The sequence below is a fragment of the Protopterus annectens genome, chromosome 7.part1 (genome assembly GCF_019279795.1).
Source record: "Protopterus annectens isolate FY-2018-M chromosome 7.part1, PAN1.0, whole genome shotgun sequence".
Classification (NCBI taxonomy): domain Eukaryota; kingdom Metazoa; phylum Chordata; order Ceratodontiformes; family Protopteridae; genus Protopterus; species Protopterus annectens.
The window spans coordinates 109610118-109633239 of NC_056740.1; the positions used below are offsets into that span (position 1 = coordinate 109610118).

A 23122-nucleotide genomic window follows, 5' to 3' on the forward strand; every position below is an offset into this window, starting at 1 on the left:
ATTCATCTTAAAATGGTTCTTTGCCAAGTAGTTAAGAGAAAAACTGTTTTACAATTGGAAAATTAAATTAGAACTCTTAGTCCAGAAGCAAAATTGATTAACAAAGCATATACTTACAACTAAAGGTCAAAGGCACTCAGGGCCTATTTGAAAGTGGCAGATCTAAATATTTACAATACACTTCATAATACCTGCCATTTGATATTTAAGACTACCAGCTGCCCAGCATGCAATTTGTTTCTTTTGTGCTGTATTGATTAAAAATGACATGACTTTACGAATGCAAGTTGCTGTTTCATTAAAAAAAAAAAAAAAACATTCTGCTGGCAGCATGCAACCATTTTTTTTTCTAAGTCTTTTATGCAGACATCATATTTAACTTGTGTAAAATTAAGCACCTGGGATCACTGCATAGAAGGCTTCTTTAGAGCAGTAGTCATGTCCGTACATCCTACAGGAAAACAGCTCTCGATGTTCTAGGATTGACTTAGTGAGCAAATGTGTAGCCTGAATAAAAACAAATAGCATTCTTTGCTGAATTTTGTACCCAGCTATTCATATTATACAACCTCATGTACAATAATGTAAACCTAATCGTACTGAGGTATATACATTTATGCTTTCTAGGACTGAACCCAGAAAACACAGAAAGGAAAGAGATGCAGAATTCAAATGTGTTCCTCAATACTTTAAGAGTAGAAGGTAAGGACTAGAGGAAAACATTAAGGCCTCTGCTATGTCGGTGCATTTTGGTTCACTGCACACTGGCTACATTAATTATAGGTTCATATATTCATATGTAAGTATCAGGCGAGACTTAGCCAAATTTCCCTTTTGGTGCTTGAATTAACCTCTCGTATTTAGTGCTAGACTGGCCTTGCCCATCCCATGGTCGATAACTGTATATTAGCACTAGTGAGAATAAGATGGATCATACTCCAGCTAAATTGAGCAAACTCATCCGTGGGGTACATTTTTTGTTTCCTATCCATAAATCCAATCCACTTGAATATGGACAGGGATAGGCTTTGTTTTACATGCTTGAGGAGTCTGATCCAGAGCAGTGGTATCCTCTGCAAGACATACCTGTACCTCCAAACCATTCTATTGATGTTGCAGAAGGGGTTTATTTCCCTATACTGAGTATTTCTGATGCCATCTGACTTGCTGATGTACAGCATATCCATCAGTATTCAGTTAGGGGTGCCTTATATGCTATACACAGGTCACCTCTAAGCAGGCTATAGAATACAGAGTGTAGTGACAGGGACTGGAGTCAGTCCATGTAGGACATATTGTTTAGGCCTTGTATCCTTTCAGTATGGTATATCTGTAAGAATTCCAGTCATTGTATGTGTCTGGACAGATACATGCAAAATGGGGCATGACACTCAATGATTGGCCTAATGAGGATCTAGTAAAGGGGGACAATGACATCCCTAGATCTAGACAATATCCCTTTATTTATAAGCTGTGCAATACAGAAAGACTTTCTTACAATAATGGAGACATATTGGTTGAAAGTTAGGTCACTGTCCACATAAGTTCCCAATTTTCAAATAATTGGGTGATCTGTTAGTGACATATTTTTAACTTTTCCCATACACCTCATCTTATATCAAAAATATACCCCAAAGATTGTAAGAATTTTGCCACATTTTGATCCAAGTGTGTAATTTGCTAAAACTGAAGCCGAATGAAAACTAGCTTGGTCTATATTAATTTCTGCCAGCCTGTATAAAAGTTGGAAACCATAGATAAGAAATGCAAAGATAAAGTAAGAGAATTATCCTGACAGCTACACAAATGCTCCATGCATCTCTTGGAACTAACAGTATGAAGCAAAATATATATGGTTGTTACAAGGTCTCCCTGTGCCCCTGGATAATGATCAGAGATTTAGCTCACAACAGCTATTGATAAAGACATGACTTGACACATTTTAGCCAATTAAAACTCATTTAAAGATATAAAGCTACTGTCAGGAGTTCATGTGTCATAGACAGCGAACTAAGCAAGTGCTCACCACAACTTAGCCTTTCTGTGTATACAGAATACTACTCAGTACTTTCAAACTACAGGTATTTATGCCACTGTTGTAAGAAAGTCAATGTTTATTAGCCTATCTCTTGCTGTTGTAGGTTACTGCTTGACATCGTACACATGCAATAGAAAAAATACCTAGCTGTGGTATACCAAACTATCATCATTTATTTATGTATGGATTTATGTATGCATGTTGTTATGTATTATTTTTTTATTATTTGGTTTTAAAACTACAGATGCTTAAACAAATCAGTTATAAAACAAACAAAATGTATGTATTATTTTTGATAACCAAGGCAGTCTGCCTAGGTAGACCCCCCACTATTAGTAAAGGCATGGGGAAAAATACACCCATATAAATGCTCTAAATCAGTTCTCCTCTTATTAAACATCACTGTTACTCTTTCACCCTACATTTCCCTTTTCTTATTTCTTTAAACTAGTCTCCCATCTCTACCGCTCTAACTTACTCCACTTTCCAATCCAGTCTCACTCTTTAATGTTATGCAGCTCTGGTAGTGCCTCTTTATCGTCTGTACCATTTTAACTAGCCCATCCTACTCCTGATTTTATTTTCTCATTCTTATCACTTAACAACTCCTAACCAACTACTTCTGATCACAAAGTATCCACTAGTGACTTATCTAAATCAATGTTACTATTTATGTAAAAAATCTACTAGTGTTATTTGGCATATTTTAACGTGAAACACCAGCTTTCACATTTTGTAATACTTGTCTATCTGTTACCTCCTTAAAGAGTATTGTTCTAATTTATGCACATCCCCATGATTATTGCTGCATTTTACTTGTTTATAATCTAAGTATTTTTGTAAATGCAAGCATGTGGAGCTTTTCTTCCCGGGCCACTGCTGAAAATGGGTTTTGCATTGCCCAGTCAGACTTTTCCAGTCAATATGCAATAAATAAAACAAAGGGAAAAAAAAAGAAAAAAGAAAGACGTCACATAATATAAGCAACAATTCATTTAGTGTGCAAAATGTTCACTGCTAAATCTGAAAACTTTATTTATTTTTTTGTTTATGTTGTATACACTTGTTTAAATCAGTATTAAAAAGTGTAATCCAAAGATCTGTACAATATCAAAAAGACAAGTAACAATGTAATAAATGGCAAATTAAAGAGATTAAGTGGTAAAAATGATAATTTATTTATTTATTATTTTATTTTACATTTGTTGACCGGGTTTGTCCGACTGAGCTTAGTAGCTCATTTTCAGCGGAGACCTGGGGAGAAAAGCTCCACTGTAAGATACAATTTAATTATAAAAAAGAATTAGATTATATGAAAATCAATAAAAGTTCACCAACTACATACAATATTAGTATAGCTTTAGAGATAATGAGGCTATGCCAAGAGTAGAGCATTAATCTGTTACTAGAGAAATACATAAATTGTTCTATATCCATGTAACAGCAATAATTTATCAAACATTTTGGCTAGTATTGTTCCAAAAATGGCAGAGAGTATAGGGACAGAGTGAGGCAGAAGAGAGATGAGTAAAGGAGGTAGAAAGGCAGTAATAGATTATAGGTTAGTAAAGGAGAGGGACTACTGACATGATGCTGGAAAAAAGGGGAGACATTGTACAGGAAGAGAGTGGAGTAGGAGTCATTGGTGTCTGAGAAAGAAGTTTAGGGAGAATGAATGCAAAGATTATATCACCGCAGATAGGACTCTAACAAACAATCTCTGGCTTAGGAGGCCAATGCTTTATCCATTAGGCCACTGGGGCCTGACAGTAGTGATAAATATTAGAATAGATTATTAAAATTAAAAGTACACTACACACTGCATTTAAATAGACCTTTCTAAACAGATGGCACTACATGGACATTCTGAAGGAGGTCTCATAGTTATATGTCTGGATAAGGGAAGTTAGCTGATTCCAGATGACCAAGGCATGGTAATTAAAAACAGATTTGCTAGAGGATTCTAGATAATGCCTTTGACCAACAAGCATTTCTTCAACTGATTACCTGAGGAACCTATCTGGGACAGAGAGCACCAGTAGCTCTTTCTAAATAACAAATGCAAGTAATAATATAAAGAAGATGTACAGCAAGTAAATCATACAGGAAATTTCTGTGTACAATACACATTCAATGATAAAGTACATCAGACAGAGTTAGTGTCAATATAAGCATATAATATGATACAGAATACAGAGTTAGAATGTTAAGTAGTTGACATAATCATTCAAAGTTAAATGACTGTAGTGTCTATACTAAGTCCAGGAGAGTGGAAGGCAAGTGAGATGGCACTGGCTGAAGATAGGCTAGATCATATATAACAAGGTGAGGCCAGTGTGATGTTACATACTTAGAAAGCTGGTGGAATAACAGGCTTTGTGTTAGCATGCATTTTCTAAAGGCTATGAAGTCTCAAACGCAAATGCATGTCATTATTTAGTGATTTTAATCCTTAGATCATCTCAGTGGTTTGTCAAAAAACCCACAATGTTTATGAGGAACCGACCAAAAATATTATTCAGAAATCTGGACATTCTGCAACTATCTGTAAAGTTGAGAGCTATGTTAACAGCTCAATTTTAATCCTGTGCACTAGCATTCAGAGTATGCATTTACCTTTTTTAGGTAGCACATGGTAAGATGATGACTGAATTCCAGGCAATGTATTTGTCAAACTGAGTGGCAGTTCTGAGGTCTACGCTTATGGGCTGCAGCAAACCTTGCAACTGTGGCTAGGACTCCTAGAGATGCTCTGAACACCAGAGGAATGCTTATACTGCATAGCAGCAATGAGTTGTAATGTGAGCTGCACATAGATATGCAAAGAGAGAAAACTGCATCTGAGTAGCTTGTTCTGCTAGGGCAATGTTATAAACCTGCAAACAAAACACAGTGGAATAAAGCAAGCAGTAAGCTGTAGAGCAATGTTGCAGCCATGTGCCAGCTAGAGGAGAAACTTCTGAGATAAGGTGCTGAACAAGGAAAAGGCTGCTGGAAAGCATAATGTAGCAATTACTTATAGCACAGAGTAAATGCCTCCTGTCAGCTGTCCAGTCACCTGGATACTTGTTGGTGCAAAGGAAGGGAAGGAAAGTGGAGAGTACAATGTTGGAAATGGGGCAATACTGCAAACAGAGATAAAGACAAAAATCAAGCATAAAAGCATAAAGGTGATGGTGAGGCTTAGTGCATTTGTATATACCTGGAGAGAAAAGGGAAGACAGAAAGTATGATAAGGAAACAAGGGGACAAAAGGTGGAGAAGGAAAGGCAGTGTGTGTGCACAAACAAGTACCAAACAGCACAGACAAATGGGATGAATATAACCACTGTAGGAGGGACAGACTTGGGTAAGACAAAAGTAAACAAAAGGTGAATATTTGGTGGTAGGGAAGAGCATAACACCCACAAGGGGTAGGTCGTGGCATCATAGGATAGGTGCACACCTGGCTGGGTGTATGCTGGGGTACAGGCAACATACTTGCTGCTAACATTTCCAGAGGAATATCACTGTGTTACATCATATGGTTCAGGTGGGTCAGGATGGCCAGAGGCAGGGATTGTGCCCTCTTATGGTGTGGTATAGTGACAAGGGTCAGCTTGTTGACTATGTCTATTATGTGAGTGGGTATGATAATGGTGATCAGAGTGCCATTCCACTGTGCACTTCTTGCACAATTTGTCATGCTGACATGTCATCTGTAGCTGCTAACTTAGCTAGGTTAATTGACTGGGAGAGATAAGAAACCCCCTGCCAAGACACTGACAGCCCTGTCAACCACCACAACTGCAGTCATACAGGTAGAGGTTGACAGTGGTTGACATGCCTGAAGCTCACTGGCATCATCAAGACCTGCAACCTGGAGGTATAATGGAAAGTGAAACTTAAGTGCATATGTTTCATAAAAGGCAGACTATTAAAGCATACATAAGCAGATAATATGTGAACTAACTATGCTATGGTGCCAGATGCCTTTTACAGAAGGAAACACATTCTCACTTTCTCTCTTTCACACTGCCTGTATTGAGGACAAAAGAACAAAACAGCTTTCATGGGGTCTATATTATAAACATGAAAGTGCAAAACAGTGAATACATCTACATCGGCACATAATGGTCGATGTACAAAAAGAGGGAAATACGTAATCGGCGAAAATGAAAACGCCAAATGTATTTGCTTGGCCAACAGGGCGATTGTGGGGATGAGGAAATATATCCTTTTACCCACTGTAGTGCAGTCTCAGAGTTGGTATATTTAAGTAGGGGGTGTGGGGGGTGCAGGTGGGCAAGCCCCCCTGCAAAAGTGTGTTAATTTAATTTTATTTAATTAGTTTGAGCTTACCTGCATGGTACTGTAAAGGTTGACATTATACACAGATGAGTAGGAGGCACAGCAAAGATATAATAACAATTAGTTACCCATCCGCTGGTGCATCATGGTAACTGCTGGATGAAACAGTCTTTATTAGGAACATTGTTCTGAATGCCTGAAAAATTATTTAAAATTAAAATAAAAAAGTATTAATGGCAGAAACATATAACACCATTCAGAGTGTTCCATTTCTATCTTCTGCTTTCCACACAAGGAGACGCTCGGGATGGTAACACTGTGTGTATCACACCAGTGCTTGCATAATTCACTCATTCACAGGATGTGAATGGTCTCACTGAGAACTTTAGATAGGTTAAACCACTGGAGGTTCCTGCGAAGGATGCATGCATAGTCTTCATGCTTTCTAGTAATTATATTAAGTAGCATGCATCATTCTGCGAACATCCTGTGAGCTGTGGCAGGAGCATTCTGCACAGTCCCACAAACTATATCCAGATAGTAGAAGCAGGGCTTTAGCAGGCTAAACACATGCCTAACAACATTCCTGGTTTTCATGTGGGCATTGTTATACTGCCAGTTTGCCGTGATGTGTGGATTCCATAGGGACGTCATCAAAGGGTCTATATTACATGATCGAAGTTTCAAAACTTCGAATCTGATATGGTCGACACCATATAATCGAAGTTTTGAAACATCAAAAATGTAATTAAACACAAAAACCTACAAAAACAAACCATTTAAATGCTCTAAGCAAGCCCCCCTGCACCCCCCACATGGGGGGCTGTGCCCCCCCCGCTACTTAAATATACCAACTCCCAGATCGCACTACAGTGCAGAAAAGGGAAATCTTCCCTTTCCGCGCTGTACAGAGATCTCCGTTAAAAGATTTGAAGTTTCAAGACTTTGATCATATGGTGTCAACCACTTCAGATTCAAAGTTTTGAAACTTCGATCTTCTGATATAGACCCTCATCAAACAGGACTCCACTGAGTTTCTGGCATCACTTGAAATACAGTGGGAATATATGGGGGTCAGACATTTGGCCATGCTTTCTTTGGCTTTGCATATGTATGACTGGCACAGTGCAAACTCCTTCCAGCTTGACATTTATTGTTTTATTTTATTTATTTTTATTTAACATTTGTTAACCAGGAAAGTCTGACTTGGAACGAACCAATTTTTAGCAGAGGCCCAGGGAGAAACATTCCAGATGCATGTCTTTGTAATGTGGGAGGAAACCAGAGCACCTAATGGAAACCCACACAAATGCAGGGAGGACATGCAGACTCACACAGAAGGAATCCCAGCTGAGAATCGAACCAGAGAACCTCTTACTGTGAGGCAACAATGCTACCGCTGCACCACTGCACTGTCCATACCTGTGAAATATCAGTACACAGGAGATGGTGATATAGATGAAAAATATACCAGATATAGGAATAATGGGCAATGGCAGAGTGCTGTGCAGACAAACTGTTTATAAGCTTCTGCAAAATGTACATTTCTTGGTAGTGGTAGAGTGGTATCTCTTTCTGCTAGCATATGGAAGTCTATGGACTCTATTTGTGGTCTTCATTGCCATGTGAGTGTGATCTATAGCATTCAGTACTTTGTTGAGGCAAACAATGTCAAAGAAGCTACTATATTTGAGGTATAATATCTTGTTTAATTGTTTCCCAATATTCTAAGCACTGTATGCTGCATCAGTTGTAAAACTCAGATTTTTACTCCTTTTATATGCTCTATTCTCTTTCTACAAAATAGCTATGTTTATAGAATTTTTTAATTATATACACATATATCACAATAGGAAAACTATATGTTTTACAGCAATTTATATAGCACCAGGGAATAACTTTGATACTGCTGAAAACATGCTTTATTGGTAGCCCAACAAATTAACCATCAAACTATAATACTTGGAGACTTAAATATAGTCTGGCTACTTATAAATTCAACTACCCCCACTGAATCCATAAAGTTGTTCAACTTCAGACAATTAATAACCATACCTACTAGAATCAATAAAACTTCAGGAGACACTCAACATTAGACTGGATTCTTACAAACAAACCAGACAAACTGGCAAAACTAGGCTGCCTCTCAGATGGCATCAGGGACCACATGCCAGTATATGATATTAGAACTCACCATAACCTAGATAAACATATTATCTCTAAACAAATACGAAATACATGCAATTTCAGCAAAGATATTTTCAATGTAACATTAAACAATATAACTTGAATGTACTTAGAACAATGCCTCTAGATACTGCTGTAGAACACTTTAACAACATATTCTTACAGACCTTAAATAATCTGGCACCAGTATGTCATAAAAGAATAAAGTCTAACCCCACACCATGGCTGACAAAAGAAAAGAAATCATGGCAAATGGGGATAAATCATTGAAAAACTGGTATAAAAATTTAACTCAAAATGCCTTCCAGCAATTTAGACATCTTATAAACTTTGCAAAAATCCATGCCAAACATGATAAGCAAGGATATTATACAACCTACAAGACAAACATAAAAATAACCCAAAATGATTTGGGTATCACTAAATAAACTACTACACATTGACAAAACCACCAGAAATAGACAATACGATAGACTCTATCCACACAATTTAAATCCTGCTTTATACAATCAATATTGTCTCTCTTAGACACTAACACATCTGCCCCTTATATTACCCCTTTCCAATCAAAACCACCCACGGCTCTTCAATTTTAGTCAGTACTTACCTCGCTCATAAGGAAGTTGATCCTTAAACTAAAAACTACTTAGCTGTAGACCAACTACCATCAAACTACCTAAAAATAGCAACAGAAGTCATAGCCTTCCCTGTGTCCATACTAATTAATAGCCCATAGCAGAAAGATGTATCCCATCACTGTGGAAAAAATCATGCATCATACCACTGCACAAAGGCAGCACATCCATCTACAGAGTTTAATAACTACAGACCAATAACAATTCTTTCCCCCTCTCCAAAATATTAGAAATGCATCCATGTGTAGCTGATACAATACCTAACCTGAAATAACTTGCTCTTTGAAACACAACATGGCTTTAGGCCCCAGCACACCACCACTACTGCTCTACTACATTTTACCAAGATAATAAACTGGGTCTATATCGCATTGTCAAAGTTTTACAACTTCGAATGCTATATGGTCGAATCCATATGTTTGAAGTTGTAAAACTTTGAAAACTTTAAAAAGCCCCCCTGCAGCCCCCACATGAGGAGTTTGTCCCCCTGCTTACAACCATCAGGTACGTTTTTTATTATTTTTATTTTTTTTTAAGTTTTCATAGTTTTACAACTTCGAACATATGGGTTCCACCATATAGTGTTCGAAGTTGTAAAACTTCGACAATGTGATATAGACCCAATAAACCAACATCAAAACAATGGTTTCCTTGTGTTCACCATGTTCTTAGACTTGTCAAAGGCATTTGATACTGTCTTGCACCAGCAACTGCCCATTCGACTTTCCTCAATAAGACTTTCCCAATACTCGTAGTTTCTTAGTTACCTATCTGGAACGCAACAAGTAGTTAAATGGCAACAGACTTACTCATCCTTTCAACCAGGTGTCCCTCAGTGTTTTATCCTGGGCTCTTTCCAATTTAATACATTTCTTAATGACTTCCACACCTCCACTCACCACTACAAGTTAACCAGTCTATGTTGAAGTCACCCAGTATAATGGTTTCCTGGGGTAGTTGGGCAGAGAGGAAATTAAGTAAGTTTTCAAGAGTATTAGTATTGTTACCAGGGGGAAGATACATACAAATTAGGTAGATAGATTTGGTGTTGTTGATTTGGAGTTTAGTAGACAGTATTTCAGATTTGGTGTCTAGTGATGGAAGCTCATTAAATAGGGATACTTGGAGATTAGATTTATAGATAATGGCTATACCACCACCTTTTTTGGTTTTGCGGTCACATCTAAGGATGTTACAGCCTGGAGGAGTAATTTCCTGGTCTTGAGTAGAAGGTTTTAGCCAGGTTTCTGTAAGACATAGAATATCAAATGAGTGCAAGTCCAGGAGTGCATGCAGGTGGGGAATTTTATTGTTAATACTTCTAATATTAAGGTGAGCAATCAGGAAGGAGTTAGGTGCTTTAGCTAATGTAGAAGGTTTAGGTAAAGTTACATTATCAAGGTTATTCCTATTGTTAGTGTTGGGGCCAGGGTTTGGATGAATATCCCCGTGTAGGAGGAGGTAATGCTGGGGATAGTGTAGGAATTTAAGGATCTTGTAGGAATTATTAAAATTCTTTTTGAGACTGAAGTAAGTCACATGAGTTGCACTGTGATATTTTGGTAGTATATAGTTAGGGGTACAGGTTATGTTACTGTGGTTGAGGGTATAGATAAAAGAAGAAGGTAAAGTTTGTTGAAAATGACGGTTTTGTTCAAGTAGAGTAAGATTTTAAAAGAAGGTGAGTGAATAAGGTATGGTCAGAGAGGCTAATGTGGTAGTTAAGAGTAGGATGTATGTGAAACTAGTTTTGTGTGTTGGGGACATGGTAATGAGTAGATATCAGATGAGAGTAGCTTGTGTGAGTAGGTGAGGTAGAAAAATAGACGAGAATGTTTCAAGAGATTAAGCAGGGTTTAAAAAAGAAAAGCAAAGAGAAATTAATAGAGGTTGAATAGGAGGTAGATACGGGAAGTAGTTAGTGCAGAGGGTGGTTAGGATAGCTAATGGAGTAGTTAAAGGGAGAGGTAATTTGAAATAAGTGGGAAAGAAAGAGATAGGGGAGTGGTCTAGAGATGAGGAGGTTTGTGATAGGTTGTGAAAAATAAGGGGAGTGTTTAGTGAGGTATAAGTCTAGGACCACTGGGGGTGGGTGGGAATTGGGGGTAGTGTAGGGGAGTGGAGTGAGCCCGCAGGGCGAACGGAGCGGGGCAGACCCATGTAAGGTGAAAGCAGTGAGAAAAAAAACAATCAGTAAGGTAGTAGGTAAGAACAGAAGGCAGTAAGTAAAAAGGCAGAAATTGTGAGTCTGAGGAAGGGGGAGTTAAAAGAGAGGGAAACCTGTGAGGGTAAGGGTTAGCCTAGGAGTAGTGGAGGTGGAGAAGGAGGGCTAGGTAAAGGGTTTATAAGGACTATGGGAGGAGATGTGTACAAGGTTTAAAAGGATTATAGAAGAAGATAGTAAAGGAGAGGAGGGCAACAAGCGTAAAAGGTTTAAAGTAAGAGGTAGGAAGAGAAACTAAAGTGAAATTAGAGGTGGGTAAAGACTGCCATCTAGTGGCCAAAGTCTGGAATTACCCTGTAAGGAGATTGTAGCAGTTGGATGTAAATAGAAAAGAAAAGTAATGGAAAAGGGAGAGGCTGGAGGGGTATTACAATAAATGTAGGGGGCTGCAGTATCGTAGAGACAGACAGTGGAGTGCAACAGTAGTAAAACAGGAGGAGGGTGGTATGGCTGCTGGCAGATCTGGCAGTTTATCTAGTACACCTAGGAGGTGTAGTGGCCTAGTATATACATAAAGTAGGTAAAAGAAAATCAAAATTACTTTGTGACATACAATATTAGTTACTGTGGCTTTTAGTCCAAGGGCGTTTAGATTACCCAGGTGAGGAAATACCCAGGCAGGTTTAGGTAGGTGGATATAGCTGGTCTTTGGAGTCCAATAGGGCACAGCTGGGAGTGGAAAAAGTGAGTATAAAAGGTTTGAAAAGCTGGAGAGAAATAAAAATAAAGTGAGAAGAATGTTAAAATTAACACTAGGTAAGGCAAGAGAGACATTTCATTAGCAGTACAGATTTCACAGTACTAATTAACTTGATCAAATATAAATCATCATCATCAGGAATAGACAACTCCTGTCCTGACAATAGGTCAACAGCTCTTGTTCAAATAATAAACATCAGCAACAGGATTATAAAAAAACAACAATGCATAGGTCAAAAGCACAGAGAAATCATCTAATTGCAAAATAACTCAACTATCTAAAACACAGCGACTATACTCAGCGATAGAATTAGGATAAAACAATGTAAAGTATTAAATATAAGCTAGAACCATATCCTTTTAACTAAAAGTGAATCCATTACAGTTAGAACATGGTAGCCAGGATTAAAAGAACAGTAAAAAAAAAACAAGCGGCTATCTTTCAGCACTAACAAACAACTCATTTTAAGTAGATTTAGGTGAGCAGTGATGAAAAACTGTTTATACTATACTATATTTTTTTGTTCTTGCATGTATTGTTGATATAGCCTAACCCACATTTGGAGCAGTTATGAGTCACTGGAGGAGGGAAGAGCAACACACAATTCATGACCATCTATAAACCTTGATAATCCTTGGCCTTAAGAGTTGGCTTGAAGGTTTGAGTAGATGCTAATTACAATGGACTCAACACAAAACCTTATGGTACATTTTGCTTTCAGAAATGGCACCTTGACACTAAGAACATGGTTTATGTCAGACAATGAGCAAAGTAAGACTAGCCACAAAATGGCACCACATGCTAGTGAAACGACATTTGTCATTTTTGTGGAGATGATCTCAATGTAAATATCAGATGTTACAGTGGAAAAATAGCTTTAGCACTTGGGGATGAAATAACTGGGCTCAGTATATCTAAAATTCATCTAGTGAGCTCTGGATCTTGTCAAGCCCCTGTTCTCAGTGGCTCGTGCCTTGTTCATCTCCCAGAGTATAGTAAAGGAGACATGCTCACTAGGGGTCCAAACCACTTTGCAGGCTCTACTGCATGATATTTCTGGATTACAAAGCTTCTCATACCACAATGGGGATTATGCCAAGTAACTATTCAAAATATCATCATTTGTACCTCTTGTATCCATAACATGATCATTTCAGTCATTCACAAGGGCATGTGACAGCATATGAGAATGGGGACACAGACTGACCATTTAATTGACAGCTTTTTAATATGATTCAGATATAGCTTCACCATCACCATGTGGTGCAAAACCTTCTTCTAAGACTTGCAGTACTGCTGCTAGTGCAGACATCCTCAAGTCAGTCTGATGACCTCCCCTTGCATTCATGCCTGAATAAGACCCAAGACACTTATACTGCTGCAACTATGAAGCTTGTTCCCAATTCCTAATCCATGCTACATCATGTGTATACCTTTACACTCAGCACTGAACTAATCCAGTTAACAACAAAGTCAAAATATTTTCTCGAGGCCAAAAAGACAACTTTTTCTGGAGCCAAAAACAAAAAGCAGATGCAGACTCCATTGTGTTCCACATGGATATTGTTTTCAGCAAATCCTGAATAAGCAAACTGGTTAAGTTAACATGGGTGGTTACTGTCACTTTGTTATACATGGGAAATATGTCTCTCACAAGAGTGAATTGCAAAGTATTTTGCCCTCTGCACCCACTAAACATATCTAACCCACACAGCAGTTACACAATGTCAAAGCAAGATAAAATCAGTGCTGAAAATCATCTATTGTGGTTGTCTGGGCTTCACATATTAGTGGTTCAAACACAAAATGGAAAGCATTGCAAAACTCAGTTGCACCTTATGATCCTGAGAGTGCAAATCACTGACAGAAAATACAGCAGGACATACCCTTAAGTAGCCCTTGACTCACAAAATCACAATGAACATATTTGGCTTAAAGCAGAACATGTGGACACAGATCTCGCTAAGCAAATACTTGACCAAACTATATACAATAGCAACAGGAATAGGAATTGATATCACTTTCTAGAAGGCATTCCAAGTATTTTGTCATATTCCATTACCAGGTAAATAAAACACCTGTAGATCATAGCAACAAACTCCCAAATCCACTCCAACATATCTGCAAATACAAGAGGAATGATCCACTATTTAATAGGCAAGAAGAAAGCCATGTATCTTTTCCTGAATTAATAGCTCATTTATTGAAACCTTCTTTGCAACACCCTTGCATATTTCCCATGTAGGCTGATACTATAACTGAAATATAGCCTCCAGTCTCTAGATGAGAAAATGGGAACCACCACTCATGTTTATCATACCAAGGTCAATATCCTCACCTTCCATACAAAATAGAAAATGTGCAATAACTACAGTAAATCAACCATATTCAGTGCCTTCAATATTTCTAGTGAGATGTGATCTACTACCAACACTTTACCACCATGTCTGTTTAACTGCTGTAATGACTTCATACACTTGCATGGATCCATTTGCACCAGTTACTTCCTGTATTTCCAGACAATGTTTCAAGTCAAGGTCACTGTATTTCTTTACTCTTACTGTGGAAGTAATACTCCTTGCAACTATCTTTAGTTTCCGGTAGAGTTCTGATTTAACGGCAGCAATCCTTTGAAAAGTACTTGTGACATCTCTGCTCAACAACAGGATGGCAGCCATCAATAATTCATCTTGGTTTCTCTAAATTGTATTGGCCCTGATACAAATATCATTTCACATACCTAAGAGCTTAGAAAAGAATAATAATGCTGGTAAAATACTTCACATCTGACTCCAACATTATATCATTAGTCATGGTATATTTTTGTTTACAGGCAGGATTTGCAAGGCAAGTTTTGTCAATTGCACATTTATCCATTTGTATGATAGATTTCCTTGTATAGGTTTAACAAGATCTCTTAAAGGCAATACAAACAACCAAAGAACTATATGGAAATGATGTGGCTAAAATATAGATGCTACAAAAAAGTGCTCAAGAACTTAATCCCCGGCAGACTAGGTGGACACGCTAGCTAACTATTACTGTTTGCTTTAGTCTGTGGAAAAAATATTTGTCTTATGCATCGTGAAAAATACTTGACTATACTGACTATCTAACATTGTTTCTTTTTCTAGAATATAAACAACAGCAGTGTGTCTGATATGAACAGCAGCAGTATATCTAAGATTTAAATCTCTAAACCAAAACAGCTCTGTAATGTATTATAGTTTTAGAAATCCATAAAATAGCACTTTTGTCTCAATAAGGAAAAAAAAAGGCTTGATTCCTGAGGGTTTATAACCAAAGATATCAAACTTTGTGTGAGATAATTATGATACTGACAGGGGCATACTGTCTACTTCTATTATCTTAAAAGTTGTCTTTATTATTTTTAAACTGTATAACCTTTTGTAATAAGTGTGTATGCTAATTGTTGATAAGTAATTCAACATACTTAATCAAAGAAACATAGTGTACTTCAGCATTATTGTTTTGTAATGTATGCCATCCTAGTAAGCACATACACAGACTTGTTTTTTTTTTTTTTTTTTTTTTTTTTTAGGAAATACTACGCCAGTAGAGTTAAACTCGTTATATTTCTACTCGGTGTGAATATGAAGTGTAACAATAGTTACTGAGCATTAATTAAAAATACTAAATTGCTGTGATACCGACCTGCTCTGGTGTCAAACCGTTATTTTACTCGCCCAGTTGTCCTCCATTTCCCAGTGAACTGGTAAAACAGGAAACCATTTTTAGAGTTTGGAATGTCATTCTAGGCCAAGGTTGGACAGTTAATCAATGCAGGGTAAAAGCTCGTTAGGATTGTTGTGTGCCTCCAACAGTGAGTGGATAATCTGTTAGGAAAAAAAATAAAATACTGACACACATGGCACAACAGTTATATTAAATCTGGAACTTATCAGTAAAGTTAAGCAAGACTGTCAAATGAAAATATGAGCAGTAAGAATTCAAAGGCAAACAATGAGTTCATTTAAATCGGGAGTCCTGCACGGTGACAGCACTGAGCATAATCGTTGTGTCTTCCATAGCCTATGATCACCTCTCCTATGAAGAAATAACAAGCATTTGTCACTGCTGAATATTTGTTTGCACAAGATCTGAAATATAGCAGTAGTTTTAAATAAAGATATCAGTGAGTAAAATGAGAAAGTAGGAGTGACCCAAGAAGAAAAAAAAAAGAAGACAAAGAAAGTAATCATTTATTGCAGTCATACACAAACTCTTTGGGAATATGATATTTTCCTGTCATGCGACAGATTTTTTTTTTTTTTTTTTTTAGATTCCTAACTAAGCATATTTACTGTGTTGGTAGTAAAGCTAGACACTAAACAGTGTACCATATTTCACTTGGAAACATTACGGCTGCTCAGTTAACATTAAAACTATGTTATTAGAAACATAGCTACATTCTGGAAACAGTTTCTAAGTACACAATGAATAAAACACTGTTGCACTGCAGTTTATCTGTGATTCTGCAAGAGCATTGTCTTATTGTTTCAGTTCACTTTCACAAATATTCTGGGATAACCTGATGTGTATGAAGTACTGTTATCTATTATCAGACAACAATTGAATGTATGTGTTCTTTATGTAAAATTATACCATTTCATTCTGTGATTTAAACACATACTATCTGATCAGAATTCCACATACTCTAACATGGTTAAGTAAACAACATTACAATAAATATAAGAAAGTGAAGTAAAATAAGGCAAAGCACATGCTATGATAGCAATATTTAATTATAAATGAATACTACCATATTGATTGTTTACAAACAGTTATTACATAGTAAATGGCCAAATTTTAATTCCTTGACTTACAGTTACAGAACCACTCTGCTGAGACAGGATCATATTGTCTTGAAAATAATGACACACATAAATTAACCTTTCATAGACTATTAAAGAAGATTTAGGTAGAGGAGAAACATAGCACTGTGATAGCAAAAGACTCAAAAAAGCAAATGAGTGAGTCTCAATGCACAGAAAAGACAAGGAAGTACAAAAGACCCTGGGTGGGCTTGAGAAGTGTTGACCACCATGTTAATTTATATAAATAAAAATGGAGGCTAATGAATGAGCTGCGAATGGCATTGTGCACAAAAATATTTTGAAGTACGATGTTGGCCATTGCCAGTACTTGAAAACAATATTACAAGAATATGATGCATTCCCATATAAATAGCTTTAAATAGATACAGAGATGGTTCCAGCTAGTCTGTGGAAGCACACTAGGCAAAGTAAATGCCACTGGTAGCAGAATGGGTATAGGAGGCAGACTGAAACAGAAAGTGCCAATTCTGCAAAATGTAGCACACTTGCCTTTGGTTCAGAAGGCTCTGGGTTATTTTGTCACACTAAGTGATTGAGTTACTGACATTGCAGTGTAGCATAAGGTGGGGGAGAGTTGATGCCCTTCATAGGTTCACAGGATGATACTAGGCTATTTGCCCGGAGGCCCTCATAAGCCTTGCCAAGAATTTTGCCCATGTTCCCTCAAATTCAGCACCTGTTTCATCTGTTCAGCTAAGGTGTTAAACTGAGGTCCCATCTGCTTGATTTGCTGGTAGATTGGGTAGATGTAAAACATCCCACAACACCTTTTGAAAAGAGTAGGGGGTCCTTTATTTAAAAAAAATATGTATAATATTATTTACATCATTTACAGTATTATTTACAAAATTACATATTTACAATTTATACAGTGAACAATTTTCCATTTCTTTCCTGGATTACTATACAATAATAATTATCTCACTTTCCTATATTATTTGAACTTCTGTCACTATTGTACTTATGAGACCTGCCACTGCTTTTTCCACAGCCACCATCTGATTTTTCTTAAAATTACTGCTAATCTCAATTTAAACATGATTTCATGTATCCTTTCTTTCCAAATGGCCCATACAACATAAAATAATCCTTTATCTACTTTACTAACATGTTCCTTAGTGTATGCCTATAATATCCATATATAATCATAGCCACATTTATATCATTCATCTGTTTTAAATCTTCAAAAACTTTTTTTTCACATATTTTTCCTGTAATGTTTTAACCCTTATACATTGTAAAAATATGTTCTATACTTTCATCTTTACCACAACATATAGAAACTCTTTCACTTTTCTTTTATGTGGCACATTCCCTTTTACTGGTAATTTATTAATCAATGATCTCTGTGAAAAATGTTGACATTTCACTTACTTATTACACCATGCATTTTGTACTTGTATACCTTTAACTTTTTCATAGATTAAATCAACCCAAGGATTAAGATAATAATATTGTATCATGATATTTGTACACCATACTTTCCTCTCATTTTCAATTTCATCAATTTTTATTATATATAAAAAGTATCTGCTTCTTAATAATATCTCATTTCATCATTTATATGCCCTTTTCTGCTTTTTAATTTTTTAACATATCCCAATACCACTCACGTTTATATTTTAACAGATTTACTATTTACTTCTCATTTTTATCATTTATCCAAAGCAAGATACTATACAAATTTGGTGAAACAGCATATACAATTGGATTTGAATATTTTAATCGAAGTATAAGACCCCCCTCTTAACTGAATTCATTCTTGAACGACATATAAAAGGAAAACATGTTTGTAGTATTTCTTTTTCATAAATTATTAGCAACAAACCTATGGATACTTAACTAATACTATCTTTCCACATCTTTAAAATACTACATTTTACAACATCAAACATTTTCTTGACATCCTTGCCTCTCTTCTTTTTTCCCTCTTGAATCACAATTATAATCTCCTGTCAGTATTATAGTCATATTTATTACTATGTAATCCAAAACTTTATGAAATAAATGTTCTCTTTCTTTGCTCATATATTTACTTCCGTGTAATCCAGAATATTATGAAATACATTTTCTCTTCCTTTACTCATAACATAAGCGTACAGTGCAATAATTCTATATACCTGATAATGTCATCTAAGATCTATATCTTCCCAACAATAGCAGTGTTACATGCAATAATTTCACTGACTTCATACAAATCACCAGTATGCCACAATATGGTTCTTTTCTTAACTTCCATTTTGTTTCTCCTCCTCAAAGCTATACTATTTCTAGTCTTTCTTCTTGTGTCAGAAATCTTTCATCTTCTAATATTATTACATCATCATTATACCATTACTACAACAATAAAAGATGCCTGTTCTTCTACTTATATTTTAAAAGCTGTTTACATTTACTGAAAGAACTCTGAAGTTATCACTATAGTTATGTTGTAGCTTACTGGGAGTTGTATATATCTTTAGATAAATCCATTTATCTCACTTACATTATCCATTCCCTTTTTTTCTCTTTTGCAGTTATCCCTTTAAACCTTTCCCTTTCTCTTAATAGTTTATTAATAGAAATCCTTTTCCCTTTAAATATTTTCCAATGTATATCTTCATCATCACTTATTTCAGAGCCTTCTTATATATAATATATTTTGTTTCATTGCTCTCTTTAACCTTATCTATGTTGAGCCTGTTCTTGCTTCCTTGCTCTTCATTTTCTATTGCTGCCATTTCTTCTCTTTGCATGTTTTCCTCAGTTTTATTTTCTTCTTTTTCATCCTTTCTCTCAGTATTACAATCCACCCATAAATGCCCAGTTTTGTTATATTTAAAAAATTTCAATTCATATTTTTTCATAAAGAACCATTTCCCCACAAATGTAAGATTTCCTTTTATCAATTACTTATCAAATGATTATCCTTACCACAGGGGAAAAAACATGTTTTGGGTTGGCCTCGGTATTTTGCAACACCCTTATTTCCTTCGACACTTATACTAGAAATATTAAAAAAAAAAATCTCTTTTTTCATTTTCTATACAGTATGACAGTCATATCTACCAGTCCATAACCCTCAACCATCATAAACTTTACTAATGTCAATAACTTCTTTAAATAGTTTGCATACATGTCTCTTCAAAGTCCTTTTTCCAACTTCAGCTTGAAACTAAACATATGAATCCCAGGGATTACAGTTCTTTTTCTTTTCATACTTTGCCAAAAACGTTCTATGACAGAACCAGTCTCAAATATAATGTCACACAATGTCTGTTCATGAATAACACCACTGTAACATGTACAAGCAAGCAAAATCTGATGGTAATGCTACTCGATGCTAGAAGTCTAAACCTCAAAATGCACTCACTCGAGGCACTCCTTAAAATGGAGAACATCAATATCTGTGCAGTGACAGAGACCTGGTTCAAGGCTCCAGAGAGCAACCCTGCATTACCAGGCTATAATGCATACCACACCTTTCAGCCACCTAACCTGGACCGAAACACTAAAGGAGGAGGCGTGTCCATATTCATTAAGGATATCCTCACCTCCAGGCTAGTTGCTCAGCATAATGCATCCGAGATTATCCAAGTGCAACTAACTCTGGACAAGACCGCAATCCAAATAGTAGCTTGCTACAGATCCCCCACCATGCATCAGGATTCCCACTCCTCATTTCTTGCTACACTGCAAAATACTAGGGTACAACCTAACACCCAAATAATGGGTGATTTCAACTACCCCACCATTAACTGGGAAAAATACTCATGTACCAACTCTTGTGTTCAATGTTTTCTGGAATTCATAAATTTCAATGCCTTGGATCAACTTATCCACACCCCCACCGGGGCAGCAGTATCCTAGACCTGGTCATTACCAACATGGGTAACCGGTGTTCCACACCAGAAGTCAATTCTTCGTTGGTCAGATCTGACCACAAGCTAATCACCCTAGACATCCAAATCCCACCCCCAACCCCCCCCCCATTAGGGAACCCACCATAAAAAATTCTCCAAAGCCAACTTTACACTTCTTAAGACAGAAGTGGCAAACTTCACGACACCCATGCTGACGGACACTAGAGGTATGACTGCTGAATCCTATACAAATGCACTGTATAAGTACTTACATGAGTGCATTGATTCTTAACAGAAGCAAGATGCTATCCTCCAAAAAAAGGAAGCCAATCTGGTGGCCTCCTGCCATAAACAAACTCTACAACAGGAGAAAGAAACTGTTGCAAAAAAAAAAAATAAAATACCATGATTGGAGGAACTCCCTGGTCAGCCTCAGTAAGAAGCTGAGATCCCTCATAAAATCCACCAAAGCTAGTTATGAAAACAAAATCACCACTGATTCTAAAGACAACCACAAAGCATTCTATAGCTATGTCAAGAATCTCAATGGCAACACTCAGAACTGCTCTGAGTTACAGCACAATGGCACTAAATGTACAGAACCAAATGATATTGCCAGCATCCTGGCAGATAGGTTCAGTGCTAACTTTACCCCTCTCTCACCCCTAAAGGGTCCATCTCTATACCAGAAGAATGCAAACTTCCTGTAATCATGGCTGCACAGGTAAAAAACACACTCTCCTTAGCCAAGAATACAGCATCCATGGGACCTGACAGCATCCCAGGCTGCGTTCCACAAGAACTACAGAACGAACTGTCACCCCACCTAAGTACCATGTTTAGTCATACCCTCATCTCAGGCGTTGTACCCACTGAATGGTGCACAGCAATGGTTATCCCACTCCACGAAGGGGGAGCCACCATGGACCCCAGGAACTACCGCCCCATTAGCCTGATGAGTTTGGTCTGCAAGGCTATGGAATGTATCATCATGGAACTTATAAACAATGACATTGGTAATCTCCAAACTCTGTACCCTACCCAGTTCTGGTTTGTAAAAGGCAGATCATGTCTCCTACACCTGATAGACTTCTTTGAAGTGGTCACCAAAGCTGTAGATGAGGGTAGGGTGGTTCTCACAGCCTATCTAGATCTCGCCAAGGCTTTAAACACCATCCCCTACTCTGGAATTATAGATAAACTCACTAAACTAGGTATAAATCCCTATGTCACAAGATGGGTTGCCAACTGGCTCACTGACAGAACCAACACTGTGAAAGTAGCAAACTCCAAATCTGACTTAAGACCAGTGACAAGTGGAGTACCACAGGATTCTGTGCTGGGTCCTCTCCTGTTTGGTATCTACTTCTCTGAAGTACAGGCTAACACAGAAGGTCTTTGGCTAACAAAGTTCGCAGATGACTGCAAACTAGGAGCCATAATCAAAACTCCAAAAGATGTGGACATCCTACAAAAGGGCCTCGCTGAGACAGATGCCTGGTGTTGAAGCCATGGCCTGAAGCTCAATGCCAAAAAGTGCATTGTCATCCCTTTTGGTAAAAACTCTGTACCCATGAACTACCACACAGGCAGTAGTCTACTTAACACCAAAAGTGTGATAAGAGACCTTGGGACACAGGTGGACAGTAGTCTCTCTTTTGATAATTACATTGCCACAGTAGTCAGGAAATCCCTCTACATGGCACACCTCATCACAAAAGGTTTCTCATCCAGGAAAAAAGAGGTCATTGTTCCCCTCTACTCACCACTAATTAGACCCATTATAGAGTACAACACCCCTTTTGGTATGTACCTCACAAGACATCTACAAGAACTGGGAAGGCCACAGAAATACCTCACAAAGAGGATTACCAGCCTCAAACAGATGCCCTATGCAGACCATCTCAAAAAACTGCAGCTTTACTCAGTCGCATATCGCCTGCTCAGAGGCGATCTCTGCCTAACACATAAAGCTATGTCAAACCCAGAGCTTTTGGACATGCTCCACTTAAAGAAATTCCAATCCCTCCAAGCTACACGCTCTAAGGACCTAAACCTTGTCACCACAAGAAAGAGAACATGCTGGAGGGATAGTATCTTGTCCCAGAGACTTCCCATACTGTGTAACAAACTACCTATCTATATCAAACAAAGCTCCTCATTAGCACTCGAAGAAAAATCTTGATGATTGGATGGGAGATAGGAAATTCTCCCCGGGGATCACTTCTGTGGCTCTGCTCGACAGTGGCACAGGAAAATAATTTTCTTGGGTGGTGAAAGCCAGGGTACCTTTTGGCTAGGCTTATATAGGCCTTAGGGCCAATAGCCTAGTACCTACCTATGAACA

General features: G+C 37.3%; 1 protein-coding gene across 1 annotated transcript in view; it reads right to left on the minus strand.

Moving 5' to 3' along the window:
- Positions 1–23122, minus strand: part of ERC2 (ELKS/RAB6-interacting/CAST family member 2) — a 6021505-nt gene that overhangs the window by 284703 nt on the left and 5713680 nt on the right. The window contains exon 18 of the mRNA XM_044078585.1: positions 15750–15931. The gene's annotated coding sequence lies outside the window, so the exon portion shown is untranslated. The remainder of the gene's footprint in view (positions 1–15749; positions 15932–23122) is intronic.